Source organism: Bombina bombina, chromosome 4, assembly GCF_027579735.1.
Source record: "Bombina bombina isolate aBomBom1 chromosome 4, aBomBom1.pri, whole genome shotgun sequence".
In the NCBI taxonomy this organism is placed as follows: Eukaryota; Metazoa; Chordata; class Amphibia; order Anura; family Bombinatoridae; genus Bombina; species Bombina bombina.
The window spans coordinates 632168673-632191785 of record NC_069502.1 but is presented as its reverse complement, the minus strand read 5'-3'; positions in this window follow the sequence as shown (position 1 = coordinate 632191785).

Sequence of the window (23113 nt, the reverse complement as noted above, 5' to 3'; positions counted from 1 at the left end):
AGTGGCATTTAGCAGCCTTCTAATTACCAAAAAGCAACGCCAAAGCCATATAAGTCTGCTATTTCTGAACAAAGGGGATCCCAGAGAAGCATTTACAACCATTTATGCCATAATTGCATAAGTTGTTTGTAAATAATTTCTGTGAGAAACCTAAAGTTTGTGAAAATGTGAACAATTTTTTTTTTATTTGATCGCATTTGGCGGTGAAATGGTGGCATGAAATATACCAAAATGGGCCTAGATCAATACTTTGGGTTGTCTACTACACTACACTTAAGCTAAAATTAACTCTAGAAGCTGCCTACATGCTCCCTAATTAACCCCTTCACTGCTGGGCATAAAACACGTGTGGTGCGCAGTGGCATTTAGCAGCCTTCTAATTACCAAAATGCAACGCCAAAGCCATATAAGTCTGCTATTTCTGAACAAAGGGGATCTCAGAGAAGCATTTACAACCATTTATGCCATAATTGCATAAGTTGTTTGTAAATAATTTCTGTGAGAAACCTAAAGTTTGTGAAAAAGTGAACAATTATTTTTTATTTGATCGCATTTGGCGGTGAAATGGTGGCATGAAATATACCAAAATGGGCCTAGATCAATACTTTGGGTTGTCTACTACACTATACTTAAGCTAAAATTAACTCTACAAGCTGCCTACATGCTCCCTAATTAACCCCTTCACTGCTGGGCATAAAACACGTGTGGTGCACAGTGGCATTTAGCAGCCTTCTAATTACCAAAAAGCAACGCCAAAGCCATATAAGTCTGCTATTTCTGCACAATTGGATCCTAGAGAAGCATTTACAACCATTTATGCCATAATTGCATAAGTTGTTTGTAAATAATTTCTGTGAGAAACCTAAAGTTTGTGAAAAAGTGAACAATTTTTTTTTAATTTGATCGCTTTTGGCAGTGAAATGGTGGCATGAAATATACCAAAATGGGCCTAGATCAATACTTTGGGTTGTCTACTACACTACACTTAAGCTAAAATTAACTCTAGAAGCTGCCTACATGCTCCCTAATTAACCCCTTCACTGCTGGGCATAAAACACGTGTGGTGCGCAGTGGCATTTAGCAGCCTTCTAATTACCAAAATGCAACGCCAAAGCCATATAAGTCTGCTATTTCTGAATAAAGGGGATCCCAGAGAAGCATTTACAACTATTTATGCCATAATTGCATAAGTTGTTTGTAAATAATTTCTGTGGGAAACCTGAAGTTTGTGAAAAAGTGAACAATTATTTTTTATTTGATCACATTTGGCGGTGAAATGGTGGCATGAAATATACCAAAATGGGCCTAGATCAATACTTTGGGTTGTCTACTACACTACACTTAAGCTAAAATTAACTCTACAAGCTGCCTACATGCTCCCTAATTAACCCTTCACTGCTGGGCATAAAACACGTGTGGTGCACAGTGGCATTTAGCAGCCTTCTAATTACCAAAAAGCAACGCCAAAGCCATATAAGTCTGCTATTTCTGAACAAAGGGGATCCCAGAGAAGCATTTACAACCATTTATGCCATAATTGCATAAGTTGTTTGTAAATAATTTCTGTGAGAAACCTAAAGTTTGTGAAAATGTGAACAATTTTTTTTTTATTTGATCGCATTTGGCGGTGAAATGGTGGCATTAAATATACCAAAATGGGCCTAGATCAATACTTTGGGTTGTCTACTACACTACACTTAAGCTAAAATTAACTCTACAAGCTGCCTACATGCTCCCTAATTAACCCCTTCACTGCTGGGCATAAAACACGTGTGGTGCACAGTGGCATTTAGCAGCCTTCTAATTACCAAAAAGCACCGCCAAAGCCATATAAGTCTGCTATTTCTGAACAAAGGGGATCCCAGAGAAGCATTTACAACCATTTATGCCATAATTGCATAAGTTGTTTGTAAATAATTTCTGTGAGAAACCTAAAGTTTGTGAAAAAGTGAACAATTTATTTTATTTGATCACATTTGGCGGTGAAATGGTGGCATGAAATATACCAAAATGGGCCTAGATCAATACTTTGGGTTGTCTACTACACTACACTTAAGCTAAAATTAACTCTAGAAGCTGCCTACATGCTCCCTAATTAACCCCTTCACTGCTGGGCATAAAACACATGTGGTGCGCAGTGGCATTTAGCAGCCTTCTAATTACCAAAATGCAACGCCAAAGCCATATAAGTCTGCTATTTCTGAACAAAGGGGATCCCAGAGAAGCATTTACAACCATTTATGCCATAATTGCATAAGTTGTTTGTAAATAATTTCTGTGAGAAACCTAAAGTTTGTGAAAAAGGGAACAATTATTTTTTATTTGATCGCATTTGGCGGTGAAAAGGTGGCATGAAATATACCCAAATGGGCCTAGATCAATACTTTGGGTTGTCTACTACACTATACTTAAGCTAAAATTAACTCTACACGCTGCCTACATGCTCCCTAATTAACCCCTTCACTGCTGGGCATAAAACACCTGTGGTGCGCAGTGGCATTTAGCAGCCTTCTAATTACCAAAAAGCAACGCCAAAGCCATATAAGTCTGCTATTTCTGAACAAAAGGGATCCCAGAGAAGCATTTACAACCATTTATGCCATAATTGCATAAGTTGTTTGTAAATAATTTCTGTGAGAAACCTAAAGTTTGTGAAAAAGTGAACAATTTATTTTATTTGATCGCATTTGGCGGTGAAATGGTGGCATGAAATATACCAAAATGGGCCTAGATCAATACTTTGGGTTGTCTACTACACTATACTTAAGCTAAAATTAACTCTACAAGCTGCCTACATGCTCCCTAATTAACCCCTTCACTGCTGGGCATAAAACACGTGTGGTGCACAGTGGCATTTAGCAGCCTTCTAATTACCAAAAAGCAACGCCAAAGCCATATAAGTCTGCTATTTCTGCACAATTGGATCCTAGAGAAGCATTTACAACCATTTATGCCATAATTGCATAAGTTGTTTGTAAATAATTTCTGTGAGAAACCTAAAGTTTGTGAAAAAGTGAACAATTTTTTTTTAATTTGATCGCTTTTGGCGGTGAAATGGTGGCATGAAATATACCAAAATGGGCCTAGATCAATACTTTGGGTTGTCTACTACACTACACTTAAGCTAAAATTAACTCTAGAAGCTGCCTACATGCTCCCTAATTAACCCCTTCACTGCTGGGCATAAAACACGTGTGGTGCGCAGTGGCATTTAGCAGCCTTCTAATTACCAAAATGCAACGCCAAAGCCATATAAGTCTGCTATTTCTGAATAAAGGGGATCCCAGAGAAGCATTTACAACTATTTATGCCATAATTGCATAAGTTGTTTGTAAATAATTTCTGTGGGAAACCTGAAGTTTGTGAAAAAGTGAACAATTATTTTTTATTTGATCACATTTGGCGGTGAAATGGTGGCATGAAATATACCAAAATGGGCCTAGATCAGTACTTTGGGTTGTCTACAACACTACACTTAAGCTAAAATTAACTCTAGAAGCTGCCTACATGCTCCCTAATTAACCCCTTTACTGCTGGGCATAAAACACGTGTGGTGCGCAGTGGCATTTAGCAGCCTTCTAATTACCAAAAAGCAAAGCCAAAGCCATATAAGTCTGCTATTTCTGAATAAAGGGGATCCCAGAGAAGCATTTACAACTATTTATGCCATAATTGCATAAGTTGTTTGTAAATAATTTCTGTGGGAAACCTGAAGTTTGTGAAAAAGTGAACAATTTTTTTTTAATTTGATCGCTTTTGGCGGTGAAATGGTGGCATGAAATATACCAAAATGGGCCTAGATCAATACTTTGGGTTGTCTACTACACTACACTTAAGCTAAAATTAACTCTAGAAGCTGCCTACATGCTCCCTAATTAACCCCTTCACTGCTGGGCATAAAACACGTGTGGTGCGCAGTGGCATTTAGCAGCCTTCTAATTACCAAAATGCAACGCCAAAGCCATATAAGTCTGCTATTTCTGAACAAAGGGGATCCCAGAGAAGCATTTACAACCATTTATGCCATAATTGCATAAGTTGTTTGTAAATAATTTCTGTGAGAAACCTAAAGTTTGTGAAAAAGGGAACAATTATTTTTTATTTGATCGCATTTGGCGGTGAAAAGGTGGCATGAAATATACCCAAATGGGCCTAGATCAATACTTTGGGTTGTCTACTACACTATACTTAAGCTAAAATTAACTCTACAAGCTGCCTACATGCTCCCTAATTAACCCCTTCACTGCTGGGCATAAAACACCTGTGGTGCGCAGTGGCATTTAGCAGCCTTCTAATTACCAAAAAGCAACGCCAAAGCCATATAAGTCTGCTATTTCTGAACAAAAGGGATCCCAGAGAAGCATTTACAACCATTTATGCCATAATTGCATAAGTTGTTTGTAAATAATTTCTGTGAGAAACCTAAAGTTTGTGAAAAAGTGAACAATTTATTTTATTTGATCGCATTTGGCGGTGAAATGGTGGCATGAAATATACCAAAATGGGCCTAGATCAATACTTTGGGTTGTCTACTACACTATACTTAAGCTAAAATTAACTCTACAAGCTGCCTACATGCTCCCTAATTAACCCCTTCACTGCTGGGCATAAAACACGTGTGGTGCACAGTGGCATTTAGCAGCCTTCTAATTACCAAAAAGCAACGCCAAAGCCATATAAGTCTGCTATTTCTGCACAATTGGATCCTAGAGAAGCATTTACAACCATTTATGCCATAATTGCATAAGTTGTTTGTAAATAATTTCTGTGAGAAACCTAAAGTTTGTGAAAAAGTGAACAATTTTTTTTTAATTTGATCGCTTTTGGCGGTGAAATGGTGGCATGAAATATACCAAAATGGGCCTAGATCAATACTTTGGGTTGTCTACTACACTACACTTAAGCTAAAATTAACTCTAGAAGCTGCCTACATGCTCCCTAATTAACCCCTTCACTGCTGGGCATAAAACACGTGTGGTGCGCAGTGGCATTTAGCAGCCTTCTAATTACCAAAATGCAACGCCAAAGCCATATAAGTCTGCTATTTCTGAATAAAGGGGATCCCAGAGAAGCATTTACAACTATTTATGCCATAATTGCATAAGTTGTTTGTAAATAATTTCTGTGGGAAACCTGAAGTTTGTGAAAAAGTGAACAATTATTTTTTATTTGATCACATTTGGCGGTGAAATGGTGGCATGAAATATACCAAAATGGGCCTAGATCAATACTTTGGGTTGTCTACTACACTACACTTAAGCTAAAATTAACTCTACAAGCTGCCTACATGCTCCCTAATTAACCCTTCACTGCTGGGCATAAAACACGTGTGGTGCACAGTGGCATTTAGCAGCCTTCTAATTACCAAAAAGCAACGCCAAAGCCATATAAGTCTGCTATTTCTGAACAAAGGGGATCCCAGAGAAGCATTTACAACCATTTATGCCATAATTGCATAAGTTGTTTGTAAATAATTTCTGTGAGAAACCTAAAGTTTGTGAAAATGTGAACAATTTTTTTTTTATTTGATCGCATTTGGCGGTGAAATGGTGGCATGAAATATACCAAAATGGGCCTAGATCAATACTTTGGGTTGTCTACTACACTACACTTAAGCTAAAATTAACTCTAGAAGCTGCCTACATGCTCCCTAATTAACCCCTTCACTGCTGGGCATAAAACACGTGTGGTGCGCAGTGGCATTTAGCAGCCTTCTAATTACCAAAATGCAACGCCAAAGCCATATAAGTCTGCTATTTCTGAACAAAGGGGATCTCAGAGAAGCATTTACAACCATTTATGCCATAATTGCATAAGTTGTTTGTAAATAATTTCTGTGAGAAACCTAAAGTTTGTGAAAAAGTGAACAATTATTTTTTATTTGATCGCATTTGGCGGTGAAATGGTGGCATGAAATATACCAAAATGGGCCTAGATCAATACTTTGGGTTGTCTACTACACTATACTTAAGCTAAAATTAACTCTACAAGCTGCCTACATGCTCCCTAATTAACCCCTTCACTGCTGGGCATAAAACACGTGTGGTGCACAGTGGCATTTAGCAGCCTTCTAATTACCAAAAAGCAACGCCAAAGCCATATAAGTCTGCTATTTCTGCACAATTGGATCCTAGAGAAGCATTTACAACCATTTATGCCATAATTGCATAAGTTGTTTGTAAATAATTTCTGTGAGAAACCTAAAGTTTGTGAAAAAGTGAACAATTTTTTTTTAATTTGATCGCTTTTGGCGGTGAAATGGTGGCATGAAATATACCAAAATGGGCCTAGATCAATACTTTGGGTTGTCTACTACACTACACTTAAGCTAAAATTAACTCTAGAAGCTGCCTACATGCTCCCTAATTAACCCCTTCACTGCTGGGCATAAAACACGTGTGGTGCGCAGTGGCATTTAGCAGCCTTCTAATTACCAAAATGCAACGCCAAAGCCATATAAGTCTGCTATTTCTGAATAAAGGGGATCCCAGAGAAGCATTTACAACTATTTATGCCATAATTGCATAAGTTGTTTGTAAATAATTTCTGTGGGAAACCTGAAGTTTGTGAAAAAGTGAACAATTATTTTTTATTTGATCACATTTGGCGGTGAAATGGTGGCATGAAATATACCAAAATGGGCCTAGATCAATACTTTGGGTTGTCTACTACACTACACTTAAGCTAAAATTAACTCTACAAGCTGCCTACATGCTCCCTAATTAACCCTTCACTGCTGGGCATAAAACACGTGTGGTGCACAGTGGCATTTAGCAGCCTTCTAATTACCAAAAAGCAACGCCAAAGCCATATAAGTCTGCTATTTCTGAACAAAGGGGATCCCAGAGAAGCATTTACAACCATTTATGCCATAATTGCATAAGTTGTTTGTAAATAATTTCTGTGAGAAACCTAAAGTTTGTGAAAATGTGAACAATTTTTTTTTTATTTGATCGCATTTGGCGGTGAAATGGTGGCATGAAATATACCAAAATGGGCCTAGATCAATACTTTGGGTTGTCTACTACACTACACTTAAGCTAAAATTAACTCTACAAGCTGCCTACATGCTCCCTAATTAACCCCTTCACTGCTGGGCATAAAACACGTGTGGTGCACAGTGGCATTTAGCAGCCTTCTAATTACCAAAAAGCACCGCCAAACCATATAAGTCTGCTATTTCTGAACAAAGGGGATCCCAGAGAAGCATTTACAACCATTTATGCCATAATTGCATAAGTTGTTTGTAAATAATTTCTGTGAGAAACCTAAAGTTTGTGAAAAAGTGAACAATTTATTTTATTTGATCACATTTGGCGGTGAAATGGTGGCATGAAATATACCAAAATGGGCCTAGATCAATACTTTGGGTTGTCTACTACACTACACTTAAGCTAAAATTAACTCTACAAGCTGCCTACATGCTCCCTAATTAACCCCTTCACTGCTGGGCATAAAACACATGTGGTGCGCAGTGGCATTTAGCAGCCTTCTAATTACCAAAATGCAACGCCAAAGCCATATAAGTCTGCTATTTCTGAACAAAGGGGATCCCAGAGAAGCATTTACAACCATTTATGCCATAATTGCATAAGTTGTTTGTAAATAATTTCTGTGAGAAACCTAAAGTTTGTGAAAAAGGGAACAATTTTTTTTATTTGATCGCATTTGGCGGTGAAATGGTGGCATGAAATATACCAAAATGGGCCTAGATCAGTACTTTGGGTTGTCTACAACACTACACTTAAGCTAAAATTAACTCTAGAAGCTGCCTACATGCTCCCTAATTAACCCCTTTACTGCTGGGCATAAAACACGTGTGGTGCGCAGTGGCATTTAGCAGCCTTCTAATTACCAAAAAGCAAAGCCAAAGCCATATAAGTCTGCTATAATGGCATGTCTGGCACACAGTGTTGGGGCAAGGGTCCATCTGACCACTGATACCTGGTCTGCAAAGCATGGTCAGGGCAGGTATATCACCTACACTGTGCACTGTGAAGCGGGCGTAACCCTTTCCCACCTTATCGATACAACATCATACCTGATGTTTTAAAGCACGTTATTCCAAACAATTTAGGAATGTTAGGTTATTTATGCCCTTTATGGATTAAAACCAGACACTGCATCAACTATGTAATTTTCCATGGGAGTTTTGCCATGGATCCCCCTCCGGCATGCTACAGTCCAGGTGTTAGTGCCCTTGAAACAACTTTTCCATCACTTTTGTGGCCAGAAAGAGTCCCTGTGGGTTTTAAAATTCGCCTGCCTATTGAAGTCTATGGAGGTTCACCCGTTCGCAAACTTTTGTGGAAGTTCGTGTTCTCCGTTCGCAAATCCAATTTTTTAGGTTCGCGACATCACTAGTCAACTTTCATGAAGGGTAAGGTAGCCTTAAATTCCTTGTGGATAAGCATACTTTATCACCTATTGCACAGGTGGGAGAAGGAGAGTGTTTCAAGTCATAGTAGAATTTGAGATATTACTTTGTCTGTTTAATGTTATTCTCGACAGATGTGAAGGTTTCGGCAATAGTGTTGACAAAGTAGTTAACTAGAGGACAAGGACTGTTCTGGTGGGCATCATAATGGAAACGAGGGTGAAAACTGTAATTGATATAGAAGGGAGAGTGCTTTGTAGTAGTGTGAATAACGTTATTATAGGAAAATTCTGCATATGGTAACAAACTAGACCAGTTATCCTGATTTTCATTGGTAAAACATCGTAGAAATTGTTCCAACCATTGATTGGTTCTTTCTGTTTGACCGTTTGATTGTGGGTGGAAGGATGTACTTAATCTTTTTTGTATGTTAAGGGTTTTACAAAGCTGGTTCCAGAAATTAATAGTGAATTGGGAGCCTCTATCAGAAGTTATACTGAGAGGTAGACCATGATGTTTAATGTCATGCTTTATAAGATATTGAACCGTTTCGGAGGCAGGGATAAAATGTGCCATTTTGCTGAATAGGTCTACAACTACTATTATCGTAGTGAAGGTAGATGATTTGGGCAAATCAACTATATAATCAAGTGCGATATTTGTCCACGGTCGTTTTGGAGTGGGTAGAGGATTCAACTCTCCATATGGTTTTTGGTGTTTCGTTTTTGATACGGTACAGATCCTACAGGATTGAACATATTCTTTTATGTCATTATTCATGGAAGGCCACCAGAAGTTCCTAGAGATTAATTCACTTGTCTTTAACATTCCGGGATGTCCGACCAAAGGTGAGTCATGGTTCGTCCTTAAGATGGTAGATCTTAAGGTTTTTGGTACATAAACATGTTTGCCTTTGTATAGGATACCATCATCTGCTAATTGTACCAGTGAGAAGAGAATCTCCTTGTCAGATTGCTGATGCCTTTTAAATAGTGAGATGGTGTTTTCTGTGAGACCTATAATTTGGTCTAAAGGTATTATAGTTTGAGGTGTTTGTAGCTCAGTTGGTTTGTCATAGATTCTAGATAATGCATCAGCTTTTAAGTTTTTGTTACAGGGTCTGTATGTAATTAAGTAGTTGAATCTACTGAAATAAAGATTCCAGCGCACCTGTCTGGAAGTGAGTGTGCGGTTAGTTTTCAAGAATTGTAACTTTCTGGGATCCGTGTAGATCAATATTGGAACCTTTGTGCCTTCCAGGAGGTGACGCCAATGTTCAAAGGCCGATTTTATAGCCAAGAGTTCTTTTTCGCCTATGGCGTAGTTGAGCTCCGAGTCATTCATAACTCTGGAGTAGTATGCAACTGGATGTAAGGGGTGTTTTAACGATTTTCGTTGCAACAGGACTGCTCCAATGGTATGATCCGAGGCATCTACTTCCATCACAAATTGCAACGAGGGATCAGGATATGACAGTATGGGAGCTGTTGTGAATTTATTTTTTAAAATGTCGAATACAGCCTGCAAGTGTTAGTAAGGGGTTTAGCTAATTTAGCAAAATTCTTTATAAACTTTCTATAGAAGTTTGCAAAACCCATGAACCTTTGTATGTGTTTCTTGGTTGTGGGTCTGGGCCAATCTAAAATAGTTCTTATTTTTGAGTCTTCCATATTGATCCCGTCTGGGATGATTACATAACCCAGAAAAGTGATAGTATTAGAGTTAAATATACACTTTTCGGGTTTGGCGTATAAGTGATGTTCTCTCAATCTGGAATGAACCATTCTGACATGTTTTATGTGGTCTGCCTGATTCTGTGAATAAATGAGTATATCGTCTAAGTAGATGATGACAAATATGTCCAATAAATCTTTAAAAATGTCATTAATGAGATACTGAAAGGTGGCAGGGGCATTACAGAGGCCGAATGGCATCACAACATACTCGTAAAGTCCGTAACGTGTATGGAATGCCATGAGCCATTCGTCCCCTTGCCTGACTCTAATGAGGTTAAAAGCTCCTCTCAGAGCTAACTTAGTAAAACAGGTTGCCCCTCCAGGCATTCAATGAGCTCAGGTATGAGCGGGAGGGGATACCGGTTTTTAACCGTGCGCTTATTCAGCTCCCTGTAATCCACTATAGGACGGATGGTTTCATCCTTGTTCTTTACAAAGAACATACCAGCCCCCGCTGGTGAGGTAGAGGGTCTAATGAACCCTTTCCTCAGGTTTTCTTCAAGGTAGCTTTTTAGATATTCAAGTTCCACCTTGGATAGCGGAAAAATGTGACCACATGGGATGTCTGCTCCAGGTATCAATTCTATGGGGCAGTCATACTTCCTATGTGGTGGGAGGTTCTCAGATTCTTTTTTTGCAAAATACATCCTTAAAATCTGAGTACTCATAAGGTATCATGTAATTTTAACCATGAGTATCCCGACACTAAAGGGTACATAGGGGAGTTAATAACATCATATATATTATATTCTGTATGTAATGAATGTATTGTTACTAACAAGGGTATGGTTTGGAACAGAATGGGTCCTGATGAAATAGGGTTCCCGTCAATAACTCTCACCACTACAGGGTTTTGTTTCTTGATGAGTGGTATTTTATTTATAGTGACAAAATTAAAGTCCACATAATTCGAACTTGCTCCAGAGTCAATAATCGCCTGGCTGGGTAGACGATGGTTCTCCCACTGCAAAGTAAGGGGTAACAGGCAATGAGTGGATGGAGAGCTTTGTAAGCTGTAACAATAGTTAAAATCTTTGGTTTTACCCTTTTTCTGATGGGCTAATATGGGACAATCCTTGACCGTATGTTGAACAGCTCCACAATACATGTAGAAGTTTTTTCTCCTGAGCTTTTCTTGCGGGTTAAGTGGACCTCGTATGAATCCGATGTCCATTGCTTCATATGTAGGTTGAGGTACTGTCCTATTGTATAAGTGTGTGCTCACAGGTGTGCTTTTTGTGTATTATCCACTGAACCACGTTCATTTCTGCGTTCACGCAGACACCTATCTAAACTGATACTCAAGTTTATGAGAGCATCCAGTGTTTGTGGTAATTCCACTCTGGCTAGCTCGTCTTTTAGTGAGTCAGATAGACCTAATCTGAATTGGTTTCTTAAAGATAATTCGTTCCATCCACTATCCTTGGACCACCTCTAGAACTCAGCTATATAATCCTCCACAGGTTTTTTATGCTGCCTTAAGGCCCTCATTGCATTTTCAGCAGTTAAATGGAGGTAGGGATCATCATATAGCTGAGACATAGTTTGGAAAAAGGTGTCCAAGGATTGTAGGATGGGGTCATTAGTTTCAAAGAAACTGTTTTCCCAGCTGCCGGGTTCACCCCTGAGATACGAAATAGTTGTGAGAACTTTAACCTGTTCAGTAGGATATGTATGTGGTTTCAGAGTGTAAAGTAAATAACAAGTATTTCTAAAGTCCCTAAAGGTTTTTCTATCCCCAGAAAATATATCAGGGGACATACATTAGGTTCAATAGTATGTGCTGCCTTTTGTTTATCAGAAACCTCTTTAATAAATGTTTTAAGGGTTATGTTCTCTTGCTGAAGTGAGTTCAGAACTTGTGTGATATTTTCTACCTTGTCTGTTAAGGTCTGTACATGAGTGACTAGGTCTACTGGATTCATAGTGAGGCTTGGTAATGTTTGTCAGATGATTGCCATAGTATTCAGACAAAATTTCCTATTCCCTAAAAGAGAGAGAGGAATCATATATAAGGTTGAATCCAGGGGCGGAGCTAGCGCGCCGAGAGAATGGCCGCTTGAGACCGGAGCTCCGCTAACAACTGGCCTTAATGAAGCACAGAAAACCAGCATAACATGCATTATGCCAAAGACATCGAATGAGGAACATCACTAGGCGACCAGGGACTAAGCAGAAGCCCACTGATCGAGAGCAATCAACTATAACCCCGGTGAGAGACTCGACGAGAGAGCAATAAGTAAGTGCGCCATTACTAAACTCCGGAACTACAGGCATCTCACATATAAGGGAAATAGCTGCGGGTGCTATACATACAACACCATTAAGGCCACCAGTGAACCCCGCTTTATTAACCCATATATATAATCCAGATTTACTAAAAGCAGACACCGGGTGGAGGAGTTATTTAAGAATGCACCACAGACTGTACTTTGCACGCAGCACTAAATTTTGCATATCAAGGCCGCAGACCTCGATGTTCTGCCGGAACAACAGCATGGGAAACATTTAGAGTAGCAAGCATTAAATATTCAAGGATAAAGAGAAACGGACTGCATAAATACTCAATCCACTCAAAGTAACTTATAGATGTTACCATGTTAATGGATTAGGTGCCCAGGATGATAAAAAGTGTCACTTGTCATAAAAATATCTTCAAGAGTCATCTAAGCGGAATTAAGAACTGACAAAATGGTTTAAAACACCACATTCTTATAAACTTCAAGCTGCATTTCTACTATATACTTTCGAACTGTAACTCACAAGATATAAATCTTCAATACTTTATGATTGGTAGAACATCCTAAAGAGCTCACGTGTATAAGCTGATTTAAAAGTACATCCCAAATCCTGCAACCCCCTCTCTGCTACTTTTTTCTACCCTGTCTAGTGCAAGATCCAGCTATTTAATCACAGGCAGAGCATTAACATCATGGCTGCTAGGAAATCTGGGAAACCGGATAAAGCTAACAAAATGAACACTTATTTCAAAACGCTTGACACGGAAAATACTGAAACTACCCCATCATCACAATCTACTAACTCTAAAAATGGGGACCTAACAGAAGAAGACACAGTCGCTATAACCAAAGCTGACCTTAAACTTCTGCCCTCTAAAGAGGACTTTTCGCAATTAATACTCCAGGTGAGCCAGCTTATTAAAGAGGGCCTGGCAGAAGTTAAAGCGGATATTTCACAGCTGGGACACAGAGTGGAACAGTTGGAAGAAACTACGGACACCCTTGCTACTGACTCAGAAAATATGGCGGAACAGCTCAAAGCCCAGGGAGCCACTATTAACTATCTGCAGGATCATATTGAGGACCTTGATAACCGGGGGCGCCGTCAGAACCTAAGAATTAGGGGAATACCGGAGACGGTTACGCAAATCCAACTGGGTCCCTTTTTACAAAGATTTTTTCAACACCTCCTTAATACACAGGAGGATCAAGAGTTACAACTAGACAGAGCACATAGGGCCCTTCGTCAACTTCCAAAAGATGGTGCTCCCCCAAGGGATGTCATTCTCAGATTTCACCAATTTGAAGATAAAGAAAAAATACTAGTTGCAGCCAGAAAGTCGAAACAATCACAATTTGAAGAAAGCAACCTGCAAGTTTACCCTGACCTTTGCCCACAAACGCTTATAAAACGCAGAGAAGCCAGATACCTTACCCTGCACCTGCAGGACTTAGGTATCAAATATAGATGGGGGTTCCCCTTCTGCCTACGTGTAGAAAAAGAAAACCAAATTGCTATTTACCGGGGCCCTGATGATATCGCAGACTTCTGCTCTAAACTCGGCATAGCCCAACCATCCCTGCCCTCTCTAACAAGAGAGGAGAAAGACAATCCCTATAACCCTCTTGGTGCCAGAGAGCAAAGACAACCATGGGTCAGAGTAAGCAGAAAACGCCAAAGAGGAGCAGGAGATAAGACATCCGAACACACTTCCAGCAATCTCAACACCTGAGCTCCCACTAAGCTCATCTCTTGAACTATAATCGATAGTTTGATGGACAAAGGCACTGCTAATGAATAGTGATCCCAATTATGAAGGAAATTTCAGTATCAGATAATCCTTTTGTTTATCCTTAGGCTATAATAGCCCCCTTTTGGCATAGAATGCCTTAATACTTATGTTGGTTTAGCTGTGTTTACTGTTTAATTACTGCTACTATGCAAGTTGTGAGTCATGTCTAGTACATGATCCCTCTGCTACAAGTTGTAGCGCACAGATCCCTAGATGCTGTACTCAGCGGACTACTACTGGCGACCCGCTCGAACGTTTCTTTGGAGCGGAGCGCCATTAGTATGGATCAAAAAGTTAATATGTTTTGTTATTGTCAATTTGTTCTTACTTGTTTTTGTTTTCTATTGTTCAGGTCAGTGCGAAATTTAAACACCAGTCCTTTTGATATCTATGCAACATGTCCTCTACATCATCTAATGCATATTTTCTTCCACAGGACGGAAGGTTCTCCTTGGGTGAGTTGCAAAAGTGTAATTTACTATGTGGTCTACTTACAAGATAGCCAAATTAATCTGTTGCTTTCTTTCTTCTGTTACTTCAAGTCACTTAAAATTCCCTAATGGCGGCTCATAAGTTAAGAATTCTTTCACAGAATGTGAAAGGCCTGAATTCCCCAAACAAAAGGTCAATGGCACTTAATTGGTTTAAACGACACAAGGGGGATATAATTTTTATGCAGGAAACCCACTTTGATATAAATAAGCAACCAAGATGTAGCTCAAATATATATCCTACTGGGTATTTCAGTTCAGCAAACTCAAAAAATAAAGGAGTAGGTATACTATTACACAGAAAGGTCCCATTCCAACTCATCCAAAAGGAAGTAGACACGGAAGGTAGATTTGTGATCTTGGTGGGTACTTTGTATAATAGGCCGGTGACACTGGCCAATATATATTGTCCGAACCAGAAACAGCTCCCCTTTATAAGAAAAGTGATAAACAGAATAATGGATATTAAAAATGGTACAGTTTTATTAGGGGGAGATTTTAATACGTTACTAGATCCACAATTAGATAGCTCACATCCTAGAGGGACGAGGTCTAGAAGAGACTCTATTAAAATAGACAAATACCTATGGGAGTTAACCCTTCTGGATGCTTGGCGCACCCTACACCCAGATTACCGCCAATATACGTTCTATTCCCACCCAAGACAAGTCTATTCGAGAATAGACTACCTATTAATAGACCAGAACAGTATACCAATGGTTTCTAATACGGACATAATCCCAAATGCATGGTCAGACCACTCCATGGTTACCATGGACCTGGTTTGGTCATCCATGCCGATGGTCCCCTACCTGTGGCGCCTTGACGAAGCACTACTTCACAAACCTGAGGTGGTCAAAAAAATTGCAACAGCTATGAAAGAGTATTTCACACACAACAACTGCAAACAACAGAACCCCACACTTATCTGGGATGCTCATAAAGCGGTACTAAGGGGGGAATTCATCAAAATCCGGGCCTCCCTCAATAAAATATACCAACAAAAATACAGACCCCTGCTAAATAAATTAAAAGACATCGATAGACTACATCAGCTTAATCCAGCAGACACCACCATCTCAAAGAAAAGACAGGAGATAAGACTAGAATTAAGAAACCTCCTACAGGAGGAGACTCATAAAAGAGCTTTATACCTCAGTAAAATCTACTTTACGGAAAGTAACAACCCTGGTGCCTGCCTAGCTAGAACTCTCAAACAAAAAGCATCCTACAATCACATTAGAGAAATAGCCATAGATGGAGCACATCGGGTCTCAGATAGTGAGAAGATAGCGGAGACATTCAGGAAACATTATGAAGGGTTATATAACATTCCTAAAACTCACACCCCAGATGTAGACACACTCATGGAAAGATACATCACCCAAGCTGACCTCCCATCCCTAGAGCCAGACAAAAAAGCAGCTTTGGAGGCCCCCATAAACTCCTTGGAAGTTATGATGGCAATAGACTCCCTACCTGCAGGTAAAAGCCCTGGCCCGGATGGGTTTAGCAACAAATATTATAAAACGTTTAAAGACATTCTAGCACCTCACCTTACCACCTTATTTAATTCAATCGATGAACAAGGGACATTTTCCAAAGAGTTTCTTCTATCACATATAACAGTAATCCCCAAACCCAATAAAGCCACAAATTTAACCAGTAATTATAGGCCTATTTCACTACTAAACTCGGATCTAAAGATTTATTCTAAAATACTGTCGGCTAGAATCAATAAAATCCTCCCTGAGATAATACACGTTGACCAAGCGGGATTTGTCCCTAACAGGGAAGCCCGAGATAACACGGTCAGAGTACTCCAATTGATAGATTATGCAAAGCTTAAAGATATCCCATCAATTCTAATATCCACGGATGCTGAAAAAGCTTTCGATAGGTTAAATTGGAAGTTTTTGGAAAAAGTACTGCGAAATATAGGTTTCGGAGAAAAAATGGTTAATAGAATCTTTAGTTTATATGCCGACCCTACAGCCATGGTTAAAGTTAATGGAGTACTGTCCCTTCCCCTCTCCATCCGCAATGGAACACGCCAAGGCTGCCCCCTGTCCCCGGCTTTATTCATCATAACAATGGAGGTTCTGGCGTCACATATCAGAAAAAATAGTAACATCAAGGGCATACAAATCGGGCAAAATGATTATAAATTAAATATGTTTGCAGATGACGTGTTAATATCCTTGTCATCTCCCGAAAAGACCATACCTCACCTACTAAAGGAATTTAAAAAATTTGGGGAATACTCAAACTTCTTAATAAATGGCCAAAAATCAGAGATTCTTAATTTAAATCTACCTCCCCAGGAACTTGATAATCTGGGGCGAATTTGTGAATATAGAAGGAAATCGGATGCGATTAAATACCTTGGAATTGAGATAACAGCCCAACATTCAAAACTTTTTGATTAATTACACAGCACTGTTGAAAAATATAGATTCAGACCTACATAAATGGGCCAAAAATAAAACTTCCTGGTGGGGTAGAATCCAAACTATCAAGATGAACATATTACCTAGAGTACTATACCTCCTTCAGGCGGCACCAATTTATTTGTCACTCACGTTCCTTAACAAACTCCAACACAGTATAAACTCCTTTATCTGGGGCACACACAAGCCTAGGATATCAAAGAATACCATATATCGTTCCCTAGATGAAGGGGGGCTGGGAGTACCTAATGTTACGCTATACTATCACGCAGTCACACTACAAAGAGTTATAGAGTGGCACACTGGAACCAACTCTAAAGCATGGGTATCACTTGATTCACAAATATTAAAGGCGCCGAGGGTGGGGGCCTTATGCTGGATATCCAAAAGACACAGACCACAAATAATCCAAAAAATCCACTTGCTAAAGCAAGTGTTTCAGAACTGGGATAAAATATTGGGGAGTTACAAGGGCCTATCGACTATAAAATCACCTATGTCCCCGGTATTTGCAAATGCTGAATTTAAAAGAGGGTTGGAAATAGGAGACAGTAAAAGTGGGGAACTGGGTTACTCGACACCGATCTATACATTAGTCAATAATAATAAAGTAAAGACACAGGAAGATCTAAGAGACATTGCAGGGGGAATATACGCAAATTGGCTGAAATATGCCCAGCTAACACACTTAGTACACACATCCCCATTTAAAGATGACTTTCTTCGTAGACCGACAGACTTTGAAAACATATGCCTGACCGCAACTCCAACCAGGGGCACACTATCAAAGACGAGGAAGCTATTAAGTAAGCTTAGGTATACCTCCCCACCCACATATGTAGATAGGTGGCAACAAGAGCTTAAGATAGAATTGACTTATAAGCAATGGAAACAAATGTTCTATCGCTCTCATAAAGTCTCAGGGTCAGCTAATATATTAGAACTTAATTTTAAAATCCTTACAAGATGGTACTTGACGCCACACAGACTGAAACACTTATATCCCAGCTCCCTAGGAACCTGCTGGCGCGGATGTGGTGAAGTGGGCAACATGACACATATTTGGTGGAGCTGTAGTAAACTCCATACCTTATGGACTGAGGTTGAAAAACTAGGAAAATTCTTATTTAGTCCAAATTATACACTGTTAGCGCCTCATGTCCTATTTAACCAGAAACCTGGTAATTATTGTAAGATAAGACAGGTAGTTTTTCAGATAGCACTAAACAGTGTCAAATCTATTATAGCCAGACAGTGGAAATCTACAACACCGCCCACTAGACAAATGTGGATAAATAGAACAGATGAATTATTTTTCCTAGAAAAATACGGTTTCTATAAAAAACAAAAACTTGATTTCTTTCACGATGTACAATTTTATTGGGATCAGTATAAATCTACTAGCCTGCCATCCCCCTCTTAGCAATGTGACAGGAGAGCCTTCCGTCCTTCCTTCCGTCCTTCCACCTATATACTTAATCTTATTATCCGACTGGTATTTCATTACGAATAATATATGGAAGCACTGACCAAAGAGTTTACTTTATGTTGTTTTTGTACTTATTTGGCATAATTATTCTTAAGTCTCGTGAAATGTTTATAATAGGTTTTCTCAGAGTGATATTTATGCCTATAAACATTGTATGATCCTTAATGCACTTTTTTTTTTTTTCTTTTCCTGTAATGTGAAAAACTTAATAAAAACATTAATAAATAAAAATAAGGTTGAATCCAACAGTAGATGAATATACAGATTCTATTTTGAGGTAAGATCTGTTTAGCCCCTAGGATTAGATTGTAGCAGAGTTGTTGCTTTAAATTAGGAAGGGATGGCAACATATGATACAAAGAATCATATTGAAAGCAACAAGACTAACCTTGTTTTAAGGTGTTAGAAATGTGTTTGAAGTGAATCTATTTTCAAGTGGAGGCAGCAGGTATGACAGATAAACGTTAACACAACACCAGGTAATGGAGAGGTACTGCAGTAAAAACATATAACAGAGTAAGGAATATCAGGCTTACAAAATACAAGGTGAAGTAACTTCAAGCATAAAGGTGTGGAAACAAGCTTGGTTTAGTTAAGGCTTTAAGATCTTACTGTGTACACTCGTGGAAGTTGGAGCTGTTAGCGGCTGTGGTCCGGGGAGAGAGGCGCTGCTGGAATGCAGCTTCGACATGTGACATCACCGCTTGCGGTCCGGAGTTGTTACAGGAAGTAGAAGACAGCACAGCTGTTAGTGAAACAGCAGTATGCGAGTTCAGCTGGAGAGATATCAAAGGAAGTCTATTCATAGGTAATAGCAACTTCAGAGGGAATCCGGAGGATAAGTAATTGGCCTCAGGGTTTCACAAAATAAGAGGCTGACTTAGGATATCAATACGATATAGCTTACTTATGCAGAGTAAAGGCAGGTGAATATAGGAACAAGATACCAATATTACCAAGCACTGTTAGAACTGTGGGAGGTGCTTATATACAGGTGTAGGAGGTTAAAGCACACCTCCTAGATAAAGGGGAAGTAAATGTTGTTAGAGGATATACATGACACTATCAGACAATATTTAAAGATAAATGGATTACCATTGTGCTTGATTAGACAATGGTTAGGTATACTGTGTTAATCTTGTTTTTTTTTTACAATTTTTGCAATTGCGATGGTGTTCACCCCATCTGGTCCTGATCTTTCTTGAGGTACGGCCTACATACTGCAGGCCTCATAAACACTCCATAAAATAGACTAAAACTCGGACTCACAGTTAAAGAAACCTGGGATTTTAAAAGATTCTCCTGTAACAGTTGATTTAAAGGTTTTCTGGCCTGATTTTATAAGTTTGCAAGAGCCACATCCTGCTTTTCCACATTTATAAATACCACATAGACCAAAGATTCCCTTTCTTTTAATTGTAGGATTTTGTTCTTTTGTGGATTGATAAACATGTTTCACTCTCTTACTGGGAGCAAGTTTATTTCTCAAAGTAGGTGCTCTCTTATATACAATTTTAGGTTTGTTATTGACTATGTTTTTTAAAATAGGGTCTCTTTGTATCAAATGCCAATGTTTGTTGAGTACATGTTGTATTTTATAAAAATAAGAATTATATTGTATTATAAACAAAATATCCTTAGTTTCAAAACCCGAATCAGACTCAACAGTCCGTCTCTTTTGTGTTTTTGTTGTTTGTAAGATGTTGGTTCTATCTAGGTTTTTTTGCTCTATTAAGGGCAGGATCTAATAATGTGGAAGGATATCCTTTTTCTAAAAATCTATTATACAAAATTCTGCTTTGTTCCAGAAATATATCCAAGTCTGTGCAATTTTGTCTAATCCTTCTAAATTGACTGTATGGAATATTATGAATCCAACCTTTGTGGTGGTTGCTGTTATTATTTAGGAAACTATTACTGTCAACATATTTAGGTCTTAGATGTTATAATATTGTTATTAGGTGTCAAACTTAGCACTAAATCTAAATATTCTATATTAGTGGTTTGTATGTTCGCTGTAAAACTAATGCCCATATCGTTAAGATTGAGATGGTTAACAAAGGATTCAGCTGAGGACCTGTCTCCCTCCCATAGACAAATCAGATCATCAATATATCGGCCATAGAAGACCAGGTTCGCCCCAAAATCCGGCAAATATATGTATCTCTCTTCAAAGACACCAATAAACAAGTTGGCGAAGCTGGGGGCAAACCTGGTCCCCATGGCCGTACCTTTGGTTTGTAAATAATAATGGTCTTGATATATATTTATAACAAAAGAAAACATCCACGCAGAATTAATTCGTTGAACAATACGCCATTCACTTATTTAATATACACAACATATATCTATCCTACATTGTACTGATTTCATCTTGGGGTCTCTTATTTTGACTCGCCCCTGCTTCATATTGGGCTGACAATATGACTTTATTTTCCATTTTTTCAGGAAATCCTTTGGGGTCATCAGTGTAGATTCATATCTTTTAAGATACTAATATCTCACTAGAAACAGACATTGTTTTTAATGTAAGATTTTGCGGCCCTTTTAATGTTTTTAAAAAATATGTTTTGAAGCATAATATCAAAGTTCAACAGATAGATAAATATTACAACTAACATTGGTTATAGTATCCGATCTGTGAATTTTGTTGCCTTTTAAAAATGTATATGTTTGATTTTTATTGGTCTATGTAGGAATGACAACTTCCGCTTTTATCAATTACAATTGTATATAATGTTTCTTGTTGTATTGTTTTACATTCATTTTTATTGCCTGAAGAAATCACCAGTGTTTTGGTCGAGAAACGCGTTGCTCTGTTACAATAAAGAGTTTACTTTTTATATTATTGGAAGTTCTCCTCCGTTTTCTATTCTGCTATAAATTACGCTTTGACAACACCAAACATTAGTCTCCATTTTGGAAGATGTGCAGTGTCTGATCACAGTGAAGACGTAGCAGGGAGATCCCGTTCAGTGTACTAGCCACTGTTGAGTGCTAGCCTGTTCTGTTGCACTGGTCACAGTACGGTGCCCTTATATCTGGTAAGCATTTCCAGCTCATTTGATACAGCGATTTGCATGAAGCGGATTACACTATGAGGCGCCCTCTCTCTGTTTTTACTATGTATACTAAATATGAGTATGGGTGTATATGTATGTGGAGATAATTGTAGATATATTTTTGCATTTATATATGTATACACATACATATACAGTGGGGGACTGACAAGTCAGGCAATTTGGCCCTTGTCCACGGGCCCTGCATCTCAGAGGGGGCCCCACCAGTGGAGGCAGTTGCATCATGCAGCACTGCCACTAAGTATTTTCTTTTAATTATTATTATTATTTTTTGGGGGGCTTGAACTATGTGGGGGGCTGTGGGGGGGTGAGTTTGCAGATGGGGCAGGGGGTTGTGGTTGCAGTGGGGTCTTTTGTGCGCTCAAGTGACTGTGTGTAGTGGAGGGCTGGCCTGGAGGTATGAGCATGGCATGCAGAACAAGTCAGGACTCAGTCACTCAGAGTCAAAATGAAGTGGAAGGAAGGAGCAGTAAGTCCGGGCCAATCAGGCAGCTGATACAGAAGCTAAGCACAAACACAAACATTCTTCCAATATCGCATACACAAGATTTAATATAGTACATTGTACACATCAACCACACTTTCATTCCATCCTAGGGTGCCCTAACCTTCTGCTTAATATGTGATGTGGAGCTAGACCTGAAATTGAACAAATAGTAGTTGGCTTATCAATCTTTATTTGTGTATACATTATTCATTAGGAAAATTATTTAGTTATGTGAAGTCAATGGAGAGCTGGTGTGCTGTGGGCATATAGAAAATAAATCAGGGGTGTTGTATAAAATTCTGAAATATGCCATGTCTGCACAGAGTAAACATGTTGGGAACCATCGGTCTGGGGAATGTTTAAAATATTGTAAATGACAGAACCTTCCTCCACATTAAATAAAACCTCATTAGCATCAAATTGCTTTTGTACACATTGAGCAATTCCTAGTTGCTTTCTCTTTGTACTGCTGGAACCCAAGCACACCTTGAGTGTGAATGTGATTTGTCATGTTTAGTAACACAATTTTCCTGCTTCATATCTGTCTGAAGATAATCAATAACTAGCAATAAACTGGGACAGCTCTGTGCTTTTTCTGATAAAGCTATACATGAATATGCTGTATAATTGTAAGATTTGTCCCACCCCACACAGTAATGCCAGACATGGTCCATTATGTGTATATTATATATATATATATATATATATATATATATATATATACATATATATACATATATGTATATGTGTATTCATATGTGTATATGTATCTTTCACCTAGATTACGAGTTTTGCGCTTAACAGGGTATGATACTAACGCCAAAAAAGTTGCGTTATTTCACTCTCCATAGCAAAGCCATTACGAGTTACTGAAAAGCTTCATTGTGCGTGCGATATAGTGGCGTTATGCTCCATACCGCACAAAATCCAAGGACGTGCTTTGGGGCAATGAGTAGCTTAGTTTTTTTTA